Source organism: Trachymyrmex septentrionalis, unplaced genomic scaffold (genome assembly GCF_001594115.1).
Source record: "Trachymyrmex septentrionalis isolate Tsep2-gDNA-1 unplaced genomic scaffold, Tsep1.0 scaffold44, whole genome shotgun sequence".
Classification (NCBI taxonomy): Eukaryota; Metazoa; Arthropoda; class Insecta; order Hymenoptera; family Formicidae; genus Trachymyrmex; species Trachymyrmex septentrionalis.
The window spans coordinates 1,274,609-1,291,510 of NW_017305611.1; the positions used below are offsets into that span (position 1 = coordinate 1,274,609).

Consider the following 16,902-nt stretch of genomic DNA (forward strand, 5'->3'; position numbering starts at 1 on the left):
CCTTAATATAAACCCTTTGCAATAAATATAACAGGTGTGTTATACAACTAATGTAAGTACGAAAAATCTGCAACTATTTGAAAAATTTATTTAAAAATGTCCAAATGTGACACATTACAACTTAACATTTTAAGCTTTTTTTGATTTGTCTTATGTTGCTGAGAATCTCATCTTCGTTATAATCAATTGATTTGACCGTATTTATATGTAATATTCATATTTTATCTCGGCAGAGTTAAGGTCTTTAAATATCTATTCCTAAAAAGAGAATTTCCAAAAATTTAAGCTATTTTCTAAAAATTTGCAGACAATTAGACGGACGCACATAGCCGAATTAACATTGTGAAATTTTAAAGTAATTTATTAATAAAGTAGTGGATAATGTTGTTAACAATAATTGCTTTCGGCCAATTCTGGCCAATTCTCATACACATTGAAAATCGACCGGAGTACCATTTTAAATTGGCATACTCGTGAAAATTTCTCGAAGTACACGGCATGCTTTCCGTATATTCGCACATGATTGCCCCAAATCGTCATAAGTCACTGTGTCGGAGTTAACTCTAGGTCGATCCTCGTGAGCAGTCCATCCTCGTCTCCGACGAAACGTTCCTCGATATTCCGCGCGCGTATTTTGCAAACGAGATTCCGACCAGGGCGAAGCGGAAGTATGGGAAAAAAATTTTAGCTGGTTCGCGAAGAAGGTTGTAAAGACCTAGGTTAGACGTTATATGCGAAATCGTTTTAGAAAATGTTGTAACTCCACGTTACACGGGATTTTCCGGTAACCAACAGTGCTCCACACAGCATACTTTATCCAAGGGACGTCCTGGAACGTCCCCAAGTAATGATCTCCCAAGTAGGATACAGAATCATAATTAGGTCATAACGATATCATAGGATGTCATCATGACGCCATTTAATACTGAAAAATAAACTTATAAGTGACCAACAAGGTCATAATGATATCTTTAAAATATTATTGTATGACTTCTGTGTTCTATTTAAGCTGCTCGATATCGATAATTACTGTCAAAATTGCCAAAATTGAAACTTTCTTGTAGTGCTCTCTCTAAAAAGAGAGATCATCAGATTTGTCCCTCTCGCTGGAGAACATCTTTTTAAAAACCGGAGGAAAATCGACGCACGTTAGAAAAAAAGTCTTCACAATTTTGAACGGTTAGCCGGAGATTTTTTCGTCGGAGACTCGCAAAATTCAGTCAAAAAGTCGGAGCCTTCGATTAAAAATCGGAGAGGTGGCAACCATTTCTCTAGAGATCTTCAAGTGATTGGACTCTATGTTTGGTCCGCCATATTTTTCAGGATCTGCTTAAGATAGAATGAGATAGATTATGCATAAAATAAAATGAAATATCCCCTCATCTCATTCTATCTTAAGTCTTCTGAAAAATATGACGGATCAGAAATTGTCTAAACAGTGTTCAATCACTTGTTTGAGGATCTCTAGTGTTCAACATCTGGAATCGCTTCGTCAAAGACAAAGATATGATCCGAAAGTATGAAGAAATATCAAACGTTAAAAAATTCATAGATATTTTAACGAATGTGGCGAAATTATCGAATCTCTATAAGCGAGTTATATTTATCCGTATATCTTTCATTCTCCATGCAAACTAAGGTAGAACTATTTGCCCGAGACTAATATAATTTGAAATTGTAATTTACACTGCCTGGACTGGACGGGCCGTATCAACAACCCTTTCAGGAAGAACCAACAGGACGATATATTTCGCCGTCGGCGGAGATCCGTGGAGAACGATCGCCTTAAATCTCCCGAGACAAATGGCACACACACGACACGATTTCGTCCAGTCTTGAAAGAGTCGTTCTATAATCACTGTGTGCCTTCGAGACACCAAGAAAAAGCTCTCAAGTAGTACATCAAAATTCGAGTGTATTTCGGAATAGATGGAGGGGAAAGGGAAACGGGACGAGAATGAGAAAGAAAATGGGAAGGGAAAGAGTGAAAAAGAGACAGGAAAAAGCCAACATTAAGAGGCGCTGAGCTGGCGACACGGCAATCTCGGGGACTTGGCAGGAAAAAATCCGCCCGCCTCCGACGCTTGAAAAAAGAACTCGCTAAAAGGTCGTTAAGGTTAATGTGCCGCGAGGAGGCGAGGGCCTGAGAGCGTCGCTTACTTGTCTGCGGTTCATTTCGGAGGTGTGGAGGTGCCATTCGTTGTGCAGCGACTAGGACGCTTAGCTGGATACTGGTGGCGAGGAGGGATGACTCGTCACGCTCGTTGTATTTATTCTGCGTCGTTAGATCGGATTTGTGAAAAAAAACACGCTTGATTTACGTAAAAGCGAAATGGGCAAAAAGCGGTCGCACAGAAAGAGCTTTTCTTCTGTGACTGCATGTGTTGGCCCATTAAATAATTAATTTCCAACTCATTACAACGACACGTATAAATATTGCATTAATATATTCATATATTGAGACGAGAATAAAATCATTAATCCCGTCGAGTAGTGAAGCTTCACGTAATAATACTTTACATAATAATAAATTTTAATCGTCGCCTTTAAATAGTGCATAATAATGAAAGATTTACGTCAGACAGGAAAAGATTGATCAAATAATTTGCATAATTTGCATATCACGAATTTACTAAATGCGCATAATTTCAGTCAGTATTTCATCCACGAAGTTAATTGTTATTAAAGGGGTCGATTATTCTCTTCGTACATGGCGGAATGAAGCTGTATAGTTACGAGATGCAGAAGTTTTCAGTTTGCAAACTTTCGTTGATTATGTTGTTCGTTACCATTTGTTCTTGTTCAAATATGAACGGATTTATTAAACGTGATACAATAAACATCTGCTAATTAAGTATTGTAACATTTTTTTGTACAATAACATTTCTATATAATTTTACACACAAGCATTTTATAAAATTTATTTATTTATTCTATCTTTTACATCTACAATATTTTATATTTTACTTTTACATGCAGATTTGCAAGTAAAAATCTGTAATTCTACTCGCCACAATCATGCATTAACCGTCCGTCTGCAATCTGGGTCATTTTTGGCTCAAGCGAAATTTCATTCTCAAATTCCTTTGAAATTGCGAAATAAAAGAGGACAGAGCCCGCAATTTTCCTCCTAAAATATCTTGTAATATTTGTGGTTACGTAATAGAAATGTTGAAATCCTGAATTCTTCTACATTTTTTGAAAGCATAGAACAGTAAAAAAAACTTGAGCTGCACAAAGATCCAGATTGCAGAAGGGAGTAAAAATATAATTCGATAATGTAACAGATAGAAGATAATATCATTCATAAAAAATTATTTTTAACGCAAAAATTAATAATGAGCGCTCATAAATTGTTGGAAAATTGGAAGTACAAAATTTTTCTATAGCTTCCTTTAGCCTCTATAAATTTCTAATAAACGAGTGTTAAAAGGACACAACGAGATACTCGTAGTACTAGTAACTATGTACAATTACGAGATTCTAGCGCGGATTTGTGTCATCAACATATTCTTGATTAATTCAATTTGCATCTGTTACTTACACGATGCGATAGACCGAAGTACACAATAGATTCCACTTCGATTGAATTATCTCTTTGGCACGTTCGCTAACTTTCCCGGAAAGACGACCGTACAGCATAATTTTGCAACGCGCGTACGATCGCAAGTCTGGTCCGGCACATGAAGGGAGCCGCACCATGTTGCATTATTATGTCGACGAAATTGTGTTTTACGGCCAACAAATTTTATTATATGAACCCGGTTCGCGAGTAATATGGTAAATTTGCGGGGAACATAAAAAGAAAGCGAGAGATCATCAAAGGAGAGAGAGGGGGAGAGAGAGAGAGAGAGAGAGAGAGAGAGAGAGAGAGAGAGATAAAGAGAGTGGGGAAGAGAGAAGGGTACCTTTCGCACTTCCAAATCCTTAAAGCCCTTTAAGCCCCACGGTGACGCCGGATCTCACGTAGCTCCCGAACGGCGAGCGAAGGGGGTTGATGGGGGAGGACCTCATGGAATAAGCGCCGAACGATGGATGAATTGGAGCTTAACTCTGTGGCGGCGCGATTTGTACGCCCTCCCGTTTCCGTCGATTTGAATGGTTAATTCGCCGATTATCTCGTCGACCTGGCCCGCCTCTTAACCCGGCTCCAACGACGTGTCGTGCTTTATGGTCTCCTCTGGATTCAAATATTTCACGGTTTGCACGGTAAGAAACGTTTCCGGTCTGCGGGTTGTCGAGTGAAAAGAGTAATTGTAACAATTAGATAATACAAGAGAGTATACACGGCACAAGTGCAAAGCGGATTAATTGACACAATAGCCACGCAGTTGCCCTTTGTGCCGTTTGTAGTTGAATAGAAGGCATCATTGATGCCTTTTCATTTAAACTTGATTCTCTTCATGTATGTGTACGTAACATATGTACATTACATACAGCCTTGATCATAAATACAAAGTGCAATCTCAGTTTAATGCATTTTCTTGAAAAAGACGGTAATAAGAGTTAAAGGAAAATTAATAAAGTATTAAAATTGTTAGAAAAACAGTATATATTTATCAATAAAACTGTCTTTTAATTTATTTTTCGTTAAATATAGAACGTTTACGTTTCAATTTTTCGGGGATGCTTTATAATTATGGCCAAGGCTGTATGGCGAATTAACTTCACAAGTGGAAAGGCATGGATGACGCCTTCTGTATATTATTTTCTTACTTTTCATATTACCGTCATGTGGGGAAGGAGAAAGATTGCAAAGTACGCGTTACACATTACAGGAACTCGCGAACGATATATCCTAGATAAGAGCTATTGGTTAGTCAGCTCGTTCAATGGAAACGTTGTTCCCTTGAATGGCGTGCGCGCCGAGCTAAAAAGGGAAGGGAAAAACAAGGGGATGAAGTATAAGCCCGACGGTGGGAAAGAGACGGCGATGGACAGATAGATAGATAGATAAATCGAGAAAGAGCGGAAAGAGAGATAGCCGGGCCTGGCGTGGATGCGAGAAAGCGAGCGGAGTGGGGAGGGAGGGGGGGAGGGGAGGGGTGAAACGAAAGGAAAAGAGTACCGAGGCCGGGGCGGCGAGCGCACGGCGTGAGATTCTCAGATAAAATATCCAATTTAAAGTTTCATCGTAATTTTACGATTCTTGGAAGTAAATTAATAGTATTATCTACTGGCACTTCCAACCATCCTCCGCCCCTCTCCCTATCGCGACCCCCGCTGTCGCTTTTCCACCTAACGCCGGGCGTTCGCCTACCTTGTCTCCGCGAAGGGAACTTTGAGAAAATAAGCAGCCTATTACTCATTACTCGCTACGCTTATCAGAGAGGACTCAGAGGCGTCCCAGAAGGATCTTTCTGCTTGTCGAATAACGACTTCGACTTTGATATATAAGGTGTCCGAGATAGAGTCGGTACGTGGGCTACCCGACTTCGGCGCGATAGACCGATTTAAGAAGCCTAGCCATTAACGAAGAAATTAGAAACCGGGGAAACGATTTGCACGGCGCGATTGCGGTATGTCTTACATGCTCTTGAGAAAGTTGTTATCGGTCCGATCCAATTTTTTTACACTGTCAGACATCAAAGGAATAGCAGTGAATGAAAATGAGTCTTCGATATTTGTTGCGTATATTATACGTATACGACGTAACACAGTCCACAACGTATATCAGTAACAAAAGAAAATAAAATTGGTAAGAGGTAGAGGCGTTCCGCGGAAGTCTGTCCTTACGAGATCATATCGACGGCCAATAAATATATCTATTTCCTTCTGCCATTCCGTGTGTCGGCCCCGTCGAAGAGTTTTACCGTCAAGCTGTCACGTTCACTTTTACAAGTTCTTAAATATGCGAAACATACCCACGGTATATCCAGATCTTCGTTCCATTTCGAGCGATGGCGCGGCAAATTGGTATGAGTACAAAGGCATGCGAGCCCACGGCGGAAATTTAAAAGCCTCACGAAGAACAGAGACGAATGACAAATGCGGCTTATTAATCTTATACACACTAGAATAATACAGATCCCGTTAAATTTCATATAACGGAAAATTTATTCATATTCTACTGAAACAGGATATTAATTCTTCCTCACAGTAACTTGTCAGTTGATTTAAATTTTACGACGATGTGACATAACTAATGTAATTTATAATACGATTTAACTCAAGCATGAATGAGTTTCTATAAATATTAGGAAACCAATGTTAAAAATTGAAACTACATAATCACATATATTTTCTTATGTTTCATACGATATTAATAATGTGTTATTTAATATTCTACTACATTGAGATAGTTCAACAGAATATTCCATATATTAATTCGAGTCAAGAATTTGAGACTGGTATTCGTGGTCAATCGTTTTATGATGAATAATCTGTTTCATAAAAGTGATATTATATATGATATATTCAAGTTGATCTGTATTTAATTTTTACAAAAATTTATAGTCTTAAAATATTTTTTAATTCTATCTGAAACGCTGATTGGGTTACTTGTTATTTCGACAATCTCAGATCGATGAGTCGTAGATTTTTATTATTATTTAGATGACAAATTTTATGTACATAAGACACTTAAATTATTTTTTTCTAACACATCTTCAGTCACATAATTATAGTTACTCATAATAAATTATTAAATAATTAGATTTTGGATAGATTTTTGAAGTAAACTGTAACAGAAATTAAACAAAATATCAAACAAAAAAGCTTTCATTAATTATGGTAAGATGGTACTCGAATTTAGAATTATTTAAGCTAATAATTAAAAATTAGAAATTGATTACAGTTGATTCGTGAATAATAATAACAAATTTTTCAAACGCATTCGTAAAACAGACCTGCGAAATATTAATCCAAAATACGAATCTGTAATTAATTAAATCCTCAATCAAAGACTGAAAATTATTTGCAATTATGAATTTCGGACTCGATACGAGAAAAAAAAATGTTTCAGCAGAAAATTTAGCAAAATTATGTTCTTCGGCCGATTGTTCATATTACCGTATTGCTGTGTTTGCTGTGCAAAATGTGCGCATTGAGTATTTTATTTGCCCTGAGGAACGTGAACTTAACGAACAACGGCTGACTATGACGGTAAGACAATCCGGGTTCTCGCACGCAGTAGTCGAGGACACGGCATATGTAGGCCTGTCTGACGTATGCGGCTACTACTCCTGCGGAATAGTGAGTCTGCCAAGAGCTCCCGAGCAGAGAAGTCACTGGCAGACCATCTCAACGGCGAATATATGACTCAGATCTGTAATTTTTATCCGCTTCCTTATCCTTGTTCTTATCCCTGCCCTTCCGCCACTCCATTTTTCTACCCTCTCTTTATGCCAGCGCCATGGTGGCGCGATCCTTCCGCCTTTCACTCTCCTAATTTCTGTCCTGCACCCAGCGATCTTTTTCTACTCGGGCTCGACCCTGATGGCTTGTCGCCAAATTGACGGGAGTCATTGGAAATTTCATGAATCACGTTGAATTATCTCTTGATACACACGATTGGATCATTCATGTCTTGCGCATTTTTTTAAATACTAGGAGTACGTGGATAAACAATTGGTCTCCCTATTCTTCTTTCTTTTAATACAACTTCGTAAATATTTTCTAAAAATATTAAAGTACATATAAGAATCATTTAATAATTTTTATGCATTTTTAAAGGTAATAAAAATTAAATCGAGGCACCCATCTGTACATATCGTATGTTACAAAGGAAAATAAGTGCATAAAGATTGAACAATTTCTACATAAAAAGAATAATTTTGCTGAAATATTCAAAAATTTAGCTAGATATAAAGCTAAAAGTAATTTCATTGGATCATTAAAATAACTACGTAGGAATCTTAATCATAATAAGTAATGCTACAAAAAGTTTTCTATTCTAACAACCATTTTGAACATCCTACATAATTATTTTATATATAAACCAACAAAATTATTTTGATGTCTGTATCTAGCTAAATTTTTAGATACTTCAGCAAAACCGTTCTTTCCGTGTATCGTATCCATCTCGTGTACTCGAAATCATCTTGGACCCGAAAGCCACGACACAAGTGAAAATATTTGTCGGCACCGAAACGTTTCAGAGATACGTCGTTTTCGATAATTAATAGCACGCGGGTTATCGAACCGCATAATTGAATTGCTATCCGCCGTCTTTGGCTGCATTGAATATTCATTGTCTTCTATGTGCATGCACAGAATTTCAAACTAAGTCGGAACGCGGAAGGGTATCATCGCATGTCGGCGCATCGCGAGCTTGAGCGATTATGCTTGCATTTTCTTGCATAGAAAATAAAATGACTGCCGCGTCACGCGGCAGAATCCCCTGAAGTCCGCGCAGTACGCCTGTCGCGTGACTTGGACGATCTCAGATCGGATTTGCCGATACCGTTTATGCGCCAGTCCCTGACTGAGCGGCCGACAGAACCACAAAGTACACAAAGCAGAATCTAAAGAGATCCCGGAGAACCGTCGTGGATAGCCGCTTAAACGGATGTCTGAGAAGGAGCTATTCTCGTTAACTAGAGATTCCAGATATTAAAACGAAATGAACTTCATCCGATAATATATCCTTATAATATCCGAATGTTACATACTTCATTTATTAATGTTAAATGTGAATTTATGTCAAAGGGATTGACAAGAAATGATGGTACTAAATTTTAAATTTATGTATAATTTTGAACTATCGTTTTTAGAACTAAATCTTGGCCAATTTCTACTGATACACACAATCATATTAGAGAGAGAGAGAGAGAGAGAGAGGGGGGGGGGAAAGGATAGTTTCGCTGAACTATATTTAAACTTGTGTGCTAAGATCCGGAAATAATCTTGTTTGAAAATAATAATGTCAAAATAATTCTGTAGAATTGGTTGAAAAATGTGAAAACTTTTTACAGCGTTGATCATCATGCTTGAGATTTCTATGTAATTATTTTGATAGTCGTACAAAATTATTTTTAGATCTGTAAGTTTTCTAATACTTAAGCAAAATCGTTTCTGAATTGTTAAATAACTCATCACTTTACAGTATATCGAAGCGTTCGTTACTCCTGTTACTTGGATAACGCGACAGAGATATGCCTGTAATATCTTAGTCTCGCTAACAGAGCGCATCCACTGCGGTTCAGCAGCTCTCTCGTGGTGGGATAGCGTTTCGCATAGCGTCCTAGTGAAGGGTCGAGAGCGAGAATATGGTCCTCGATAAACGGTCCAGCGTTATTCGGCGCGTGTGTACACGCGTGGCTCCTTTGACGTGTGTACGGGAGCGCTTTAAGGAGAGACGATGCACCACCTAAACGCCACCCACACGAGACTGCATATATCTAGGATGAGAATCTTAATATCCGCTTATGTGGAACGTTCTAATTGGTTTATTTTAGACCTGCCAGGTGAATTTGAATTATGGCGTTTTAATGCAGCCCGTGGCAGCAACACTGTGGCGACCATCTTCGCAGTCCTTCTCCCTCTTCATCCCTTTTCTCCTATCCCTCTCCACCCCCTATTGCTCTTTGCGCGTCCTCCTCTCATCTCATTCTGTCTATCGTGCACGAGTCAATTTCGGTCGATAGACACACACGACAGCTGCAACGTTTATACCGCGCTGCCGTGCATACCCTTAATATCCGCCTCAACCTGTAATTAAGCCTCCACTTCCCATTAGGCTCGGTTCCGTGGATGTGTTCCCCGCTCGGAAACCACCCTCCTTTTTTCCGCTAACCCACAACCCGCGGAACAGCGGATACTCCCGGTATCCTTCCTGCGATCAGTAAAATTATCTCCCGGTCGACATTCACCGGATACTTTTTAACGATTTCGCTGCCGTTGTCGCAGACGATCACGAAAGGCTTTTAGAAATTCCATTACGAGTATCTGTATTAATCCATTGAACGATTGAAGAAATTAGAACTCTCAATTAAGAGCCAATTTTATATTCAACGCTGCAATACATTAACGTGGGATTATTTTTTCAATAATTTAGTATTTACCGAATGAAAAAGATGTACATATTGTACATAATAGTACTGCGTTTGGATAATTAAAATTACGAGTATATAGATAAAGATAAATTATATACGTAAACAAGTCTTAGATAAGATTTCGTTTTAAATTTAGATTATTAGATGACGATAGAAGATGAAATATAATCATAGAAGATGAGATTGTCGTTTCATCTGATAATTTTGAGATAGTATCGCTTTTAAAAGTAAAACAATTTAAAATATAAAAATAATATATCGTACAATACATACATATATCTATTATATAGCTTCACTGATTGTTAATGATATCAAAATATATTATTGTATAATTGAAGAAAATCTCTCTGCCCCCCCCCCGTGTAGAATCAAATTCTTAGATTTTAAACATAAAAATACTTTAATATTGAAAGTACTTTCTTTTTTAAATAATAGATAATGAAGGTAATAGGCGATAACTCTGACACAATTCAATTAAGTTAATGATCAGAATTATAAATTCTGGACAGCACTGATCTAACATTAAACATAAATATTCGGTTTATAAAAAAGGAAATGTTTAAAAAGCTTACACTGAGAGGGGGTGCATGCTAAACTCGATACATATTAAGATTTGAAGAAATTGACACTTTTTTTGCTTAAGATAAAGAGAGAGATTAAAATTAAAATTTTAGTTTAACATTTAAATTAAGTTCTTCTTAATAATTTTCAGACGTCATCAGTTAATAGATTGTGTTAAAATTGTAGAATAATAGATCAATTATAACGAAATTACAGAATATTAGATTGTGACAATTAATGTCTGAGGATCTTTCATTAACACGGGTAGATCAAACTCGAGGCTGAATATCGATTTTATCTGCTATAGGCATGTTACAAAATGTTAAATACGAACGTGACACGTATATCCACGGACAGATATAATTTAAAAATAAAAAAAGATGCCAAGAAAAATTCTTTTCTCCATGCATAATCTCACCTTTACCGACCTTCGCAACGTCGATGAGTACGTACTTAGGAAGAGTCGTGGATCGCTGACGTATTTAATTTAGTGCAGCGGATATATACGTACACATTTATATATACGCCCCGGCGCAGTCCTGAGTAAAAGCTCTCTTCGCGCTTCTTCACAGAAAAATATTACGATGTTAGAGCGAAGGAGTGGGATCATTTTCTCTATACGCGACCGCGCGGTTTTCTCTTCGTCGCCATGATATATCATAAGTTCCATTACCCACTACCGCGTGTTACATTATCGCGGCACGTTTCAGCTATAAAGGCATCTGTCAAGTGAAATAGCCACGGTCCTTCCTCGTCTCCTCTTGTGTACTACGACGGATAAATTGAATTTAACCGCTCGAAGGGAGAGGAAGACGTGTCGCGACTTTTGAGGGTTGAACTCTTTCGCCTCGATGGCGGAGTTCTAGCCGATGTAATCGGGTCCTCTTTTGCTTGATTATGAGTTGGACCTGATTGATTATACAGTCCGGATGTCTGTCACATAATAAAAGAGAAAGAATATATATTACTATATTTGAGTCGAGTTTCAAACTCTCGAAAGTAGACAAATAGTTACATTTCTCGATTGTAATTATAATTTTTGTTATCCTATATGTCTCTCGAAAGGGAGTCGGGCAACGATATTTAAATTTAAATTAAACTCTCGGCCAATTTGATCATGTAATTATCATTTTCGTATACAGATATATTATAGATATATAGATATATATACTAATGCGAAACTTAAATTGGATTTTCGAAACTTTGAAGACACCAGTTATAATAACATCTACGTGGATATTAAACGTATATTCAGGATGTTTGCTGCACCATGAGAAGCCTTCGAGTGCCGTGACTCGGTATTAGAGGTATCTTTCAATATGCGACCATGATCTCCAGGCTCTCTTCTCCTCCTCTGCCTTTCCAGCTCCGTCTCGTCGCCCATCCCCGTAGCCTCTTGCCATCCGGCCTTGAGTTCCACGTCAACCTCTGCCACGTTATTCGCTCGGTATTATGAATTTAGAAATATCATAATATTGGCGACATGTTTTCACGATATTGAATTTCAAGCGCGGTCTCTATAACGTCCAGCGCTGAGCCATGGAATACTTAACATTCCTGCTACTCTGTATACGCGGCGCGATTTCTCGAGCAGCATTACTGCGTGTCGCGGTAAATGCCGGAAATTACACGGCTGGTTTCACAGTGTCCTTTGTGTCGGAATTTGTTCTACAGAATCGTTAGGCGGCGTCTGAGAGTTCGACGCGTGACGGTGGAACTTACTTAAATCTTTCGAATTAAAGAAAAAAAGCCATTATCATTTCAACCATCACGTCCTTATAGATAATATTTCTATAATCAATGATTTTGATCACAAATTTCCTTTTTGTAATATTAAAGTAAGACATTAGACGTTACAGTTACGTTATTTATTAATAATCAATATTAAATGTAACAATTAATATTAAATTTTACAAGTTTAAGTTATATAATATAACAAGCTTTTCTTTATATTTCTTTATTCAACTTATTTAATAAATCTTCTATAATTTTTTTATATAAACACTCCTACTTTATAATATATATACTTATTTTTATAGGAATTTAAATTGTACTTTTTATCAAAAATTTGTATTAAACATTGTTTTTAAATATTATATTAATGTCATTATAATGAATGCATTTTAATATTTACTGTCAGTACTGTTGTATTTTGCAAAAGTTTATAAGCTTCTATTAGTTCTGTCGGATATATATTAATGATTTAATTGAAAATATTTCAGCAAAACCCTATAGTAATCATTATCTGAGCTCAAATTATTATTATTACTAGACTTTTTCAGTGGTACGCGCATGTGCATTTCATGTTGCGAAATAAATTGCCTCTGAAAGTAAATTTGTCTCTGCGCAAGTGGAATTCTCAACCAGTTACCAGTTACCGTGTCGCTCCGTCGCAACACGGTATAATACTGTCGCCTTTCGCTATGTACTACATGAAAACATTTCCCTCGTCCAGGTCACGAGGAAAAAAGATGTCCCGCGTCTCCTCCGGTGAGACGTTTGTACACTGAAATTTAAGAAAGCTGCTCTATCTAGACAGCTTTTCCGCCGCGCCTCCGTCGAGTCTTTCTCTGTCTTCCTTCAAGTCAACAACTTGGCGCCCGCGATCGACGTCCAATCCTTGAAAAGCTGCACTCTCTTTGAGGCTCCTGGAAAAGTTGAAAAGCCAACCTCCCGATCTCCGCCACTCGAGCTTCAGTTCAGCCCCCGTACGTCCTTTACGGACGGCACTGTCGCTGCAGCAACGACGCTGCTCTCCTGCTCTCTTCTCCTCCCTTGCTTGCTCCCTTCTCTTCGAAAATCGTCAGGATTAACTTTATATAACTTCGCCCGGGAGAGCCGCGTATAAATCAAAGGAACGCAATTAATCGGATCTTGATTGCAATACTTCGCGGACTTTCAATATCCAATTCAAGGCGGCCAGTCCTGCTCGTCTCACCTGCCGGCACGAATTTTCTGCCACTCGCTCGGGCGATGGTCGATGTCTGTATTATTCCCAGCGTGGTCGCTGAATCTGTTGTGGTGGACGAGAGATTTTTGTAATTTCTGCTCGCACGTGTAAAATGTGGAAATCGCATCATAATGCTACGATTAAAATGAAATGAATCTTAAATTACTTCAGTAATTTCGAGTTAATTAATTTAATTATCTCGTAAAATTACAAAATCCTATCCTACACTGTAAAAAAGTATGTAAATTATATAAATAATATGTGTAAAAATTACTCAATTTATAATAGAGTTAAAATTGTGTGGGTTTTAACGAAAATTATAATACTTTTATCTCTAATTGTGTAAATATACCTATCTTTATATTAGACCAAAAATATCAATATATATTTTTTCTAATTTTTTTTGTAAATGTACACTACTAATTATTATACTTTTACATGTAATTTGTTTACAGTGTATTTTTGCATAGTTGTCGAAGCTCGATATTATCGATAATTCTCAGTAGTTCCTCGGTAGTTCTCTATCTAGCAGATGTTGATTCCGCGTCAATTTGCGAGATTGTCGAGATTCGCCAACCGGGACAAGGGAGCGCACCTTCCTCCATTGCATTCTGACCAAAGTTCGCCGCGGAACTGCGAAACCAAACTTCCTTTTCCGCGATGGAAGTTCGACTACCTGGTCGAGGCCGGCCGTTGGGTGACAATGAGCCTAAGGTAACCAGAACCGGGTGGTGTCTCTACTATTGTTGTCGCTGGTTGCCGACGGAGTTAGACGGTGCCTGACCTCGGTTTCCGTGATTCACAGAAGTACCTAACCGGGTTTCGCCCTTTGAAGACGTCTCTCGCGCGCGCTGACTACATAATGAGTCTTTCTACTTACATGGCACCTACGTACGTCCTAGCGCGAGTTCCAGCACTTCGTTGCTCCGGCAACCTTTGTGTTCCATCGCGCTCCTTCTTCATTCGACAAATTCGTATCGAAGTGCCGTCGCCCTTTGCAAGTTACGTCTTCGGGAAAGGTATTTAATTCGTGCAACGAGGCGCGGTCGTAGCGCTCGAACGCGTAAAATCTACCGGTTGCTCGGAATGCGAGAGAGACGAAGCGCGTTTCAAGGAAAAAAGAATGTAATTATATTCTCGTGTTTCAAAAATTTCCTTCTTGAAAAAAAAAAAAAAGAAAAGATACAAATAAACCTAATGATTCGAAAATGCTGCCGTAACTATTCGAAAGAACGGATGAATTATTTCTCATTATACATATATTTGCTGTTTGCAAAATAAGTTAATATTTTTAAATTTACGAGTATATAAGGCAATCGCGCGATGTGCTTTTCGTATTACATTACGTTGTTATTATTACACCAATATAATTAAGAAAAGTAAGCGCTTGCTGCAACCGCAAGTGTGTTTTCCCCAACGTGCCATCTTGCCGAGGCATTGCAGAAGCGTGGATTCTCATTAAATGAGATTTGGGGTTTAATTATCTTAGAAGGTACGTCTGCAGCTAAAATACTTCAGCCAAGAAAATACATATCCGTGTATTTTCTCGTTACATCGAAGAAATTTAAAGACTGCTTACAATCAAGATATCGAATCAAATATAAACATTACTATTTGTTTATGTGATGTCAAAAGTATCATATTTGCTCAGAGTTTCTATAATAAGAATTAAGCAAGTGAAGTAACGAATTTTAATCGGTTGCTTATGTCATATATAATAATCATATGAATTTAAATATAATATTGTGCATCTAATCGTAGCATCCAACTTAAATATAATAAAATCAGTGTTATCAATTTAGATAATATTTAGTAGTTAATTAAGAGAAATAATCCTATTTTTTGATCAAGTGTTATTGTTAGTACTCAATAATACCAACATGCAAATTTTTACAAATACATTTTTTGCAGTTTTATAACTGCTGTTTTAAAACTGCATTTCAAGTTTGATAAATCGAATGTTCGGCGTGTAATTTATAAAACTAAAAAAATATATTTGCAAAAATTTGTATATTGGTATTATTAAGAGCCGCTTTGATAAAAAAAATAATGTTGTTTCTCTTAATTGACTTGTTTCGTTGGTCTAATTTAAAATTTTAATTATTAGGTAGTTGATTTAAGTAGTTAGTTTGATTATATGGTGGCGATTTGTCCTAACTCTTGTTGTAAGGACTCTATACATTTATTCCTTTATTTATTTGCTGTATCTCTTATATATGTTTATAATTTCCTCGTCGAGTTTTTTAAATTAAAAACAATGCATTATAAAAATTCGCAATATAAATTGATTTTATTTGCTTTTATGATCGCCAAAAGGTTAATTATAATTATAATTAGGTTACATATAAAATAACCCTCGTGCGGACAAACGATTTGTTACGCAAAGATGATCATATACATCAAATATTAAATTGCTATTAATTAATTATCACAATTGTATACATATACATCGAATTTTGGATATCTACTCTACCAAAATCGCGTGAACATCCTAATGAATGATTATAATTGTCCAATAATAATATAGGAAAATATTTCTTCATTAATACATGTTAATATATTCAGGTGGAAATGTAACGGTCTACACACTATAGTTAGTTTTACGCGCAACACGAAAGCTCATGATAATCATTACAGTCAAATTATGTTTGTTACATAATTAATTTGTTCGTGATTTTCATAATAATCAATATATTATAAAAATAAGCAGCATACAAATCATTATAATGTCGCATGTGATTAATGATCGGGAAATGAAATTAATAATGAAATCTCGAACGTACTAAAGGAAAACAGAAATAATTGACGTTTTCCCCATAGCCAGAATTTCAGTGGATTTTATTGTACGAATTAGTTGAACGGTTTCATATTTCTTCTAAGACAATATGTAACTAATATCCCAGCAATCTGAAACACAAGGATTACAATTTGTATCATTTTTGAAAAAATTGTTGTCATCTCTCTCAAATCGTATAAATGCGCGACGGCGGAACAGAACGGAGGAAAAGAAACAGGAACACCTCTCTCTTCTATCTTCGAGTCGAATCAAGTCTAGCCATCCACCTTTTTTCCGGTCCCTTTCCGAGCAATGGCACGGGAACCGATAGAAAGCAAGAACGAGAAGAAGAGGAGGAAAAAATCGGATTGTCCGGTTTGTTGGACCGGCAGTGCTGACTCCGCAGGCTCAGCCAGTAATACATCAGGGGCTTACTAACCCCTCAAACGTAAAATACCCATCTAACCCATTCCCTCATCTCGCCGTCGTCTCTCCCTCCTCCCCTTCCTGCCCCCTAGACACTGGCTGGGATTCTTTCGTATATATATATATATATATACACACACACACACATATATATATGTACACACACACACACACACACACACACACACACACAC

General features: G+C 37.2%; 1 protein-coding gene across 1 annotated transcript in view; it reads left to right on the forward strand.

The window, feature by feature from the left end:
• LOC108751349 overlaps nt 1–16,902 on the forward strand; it is a 48,706-nt gene that overhangs the window by 30,625 nt on the left and 1,179 nt on the right. The gene's annotated exons all lie outside the window — the stretch shown is intronic.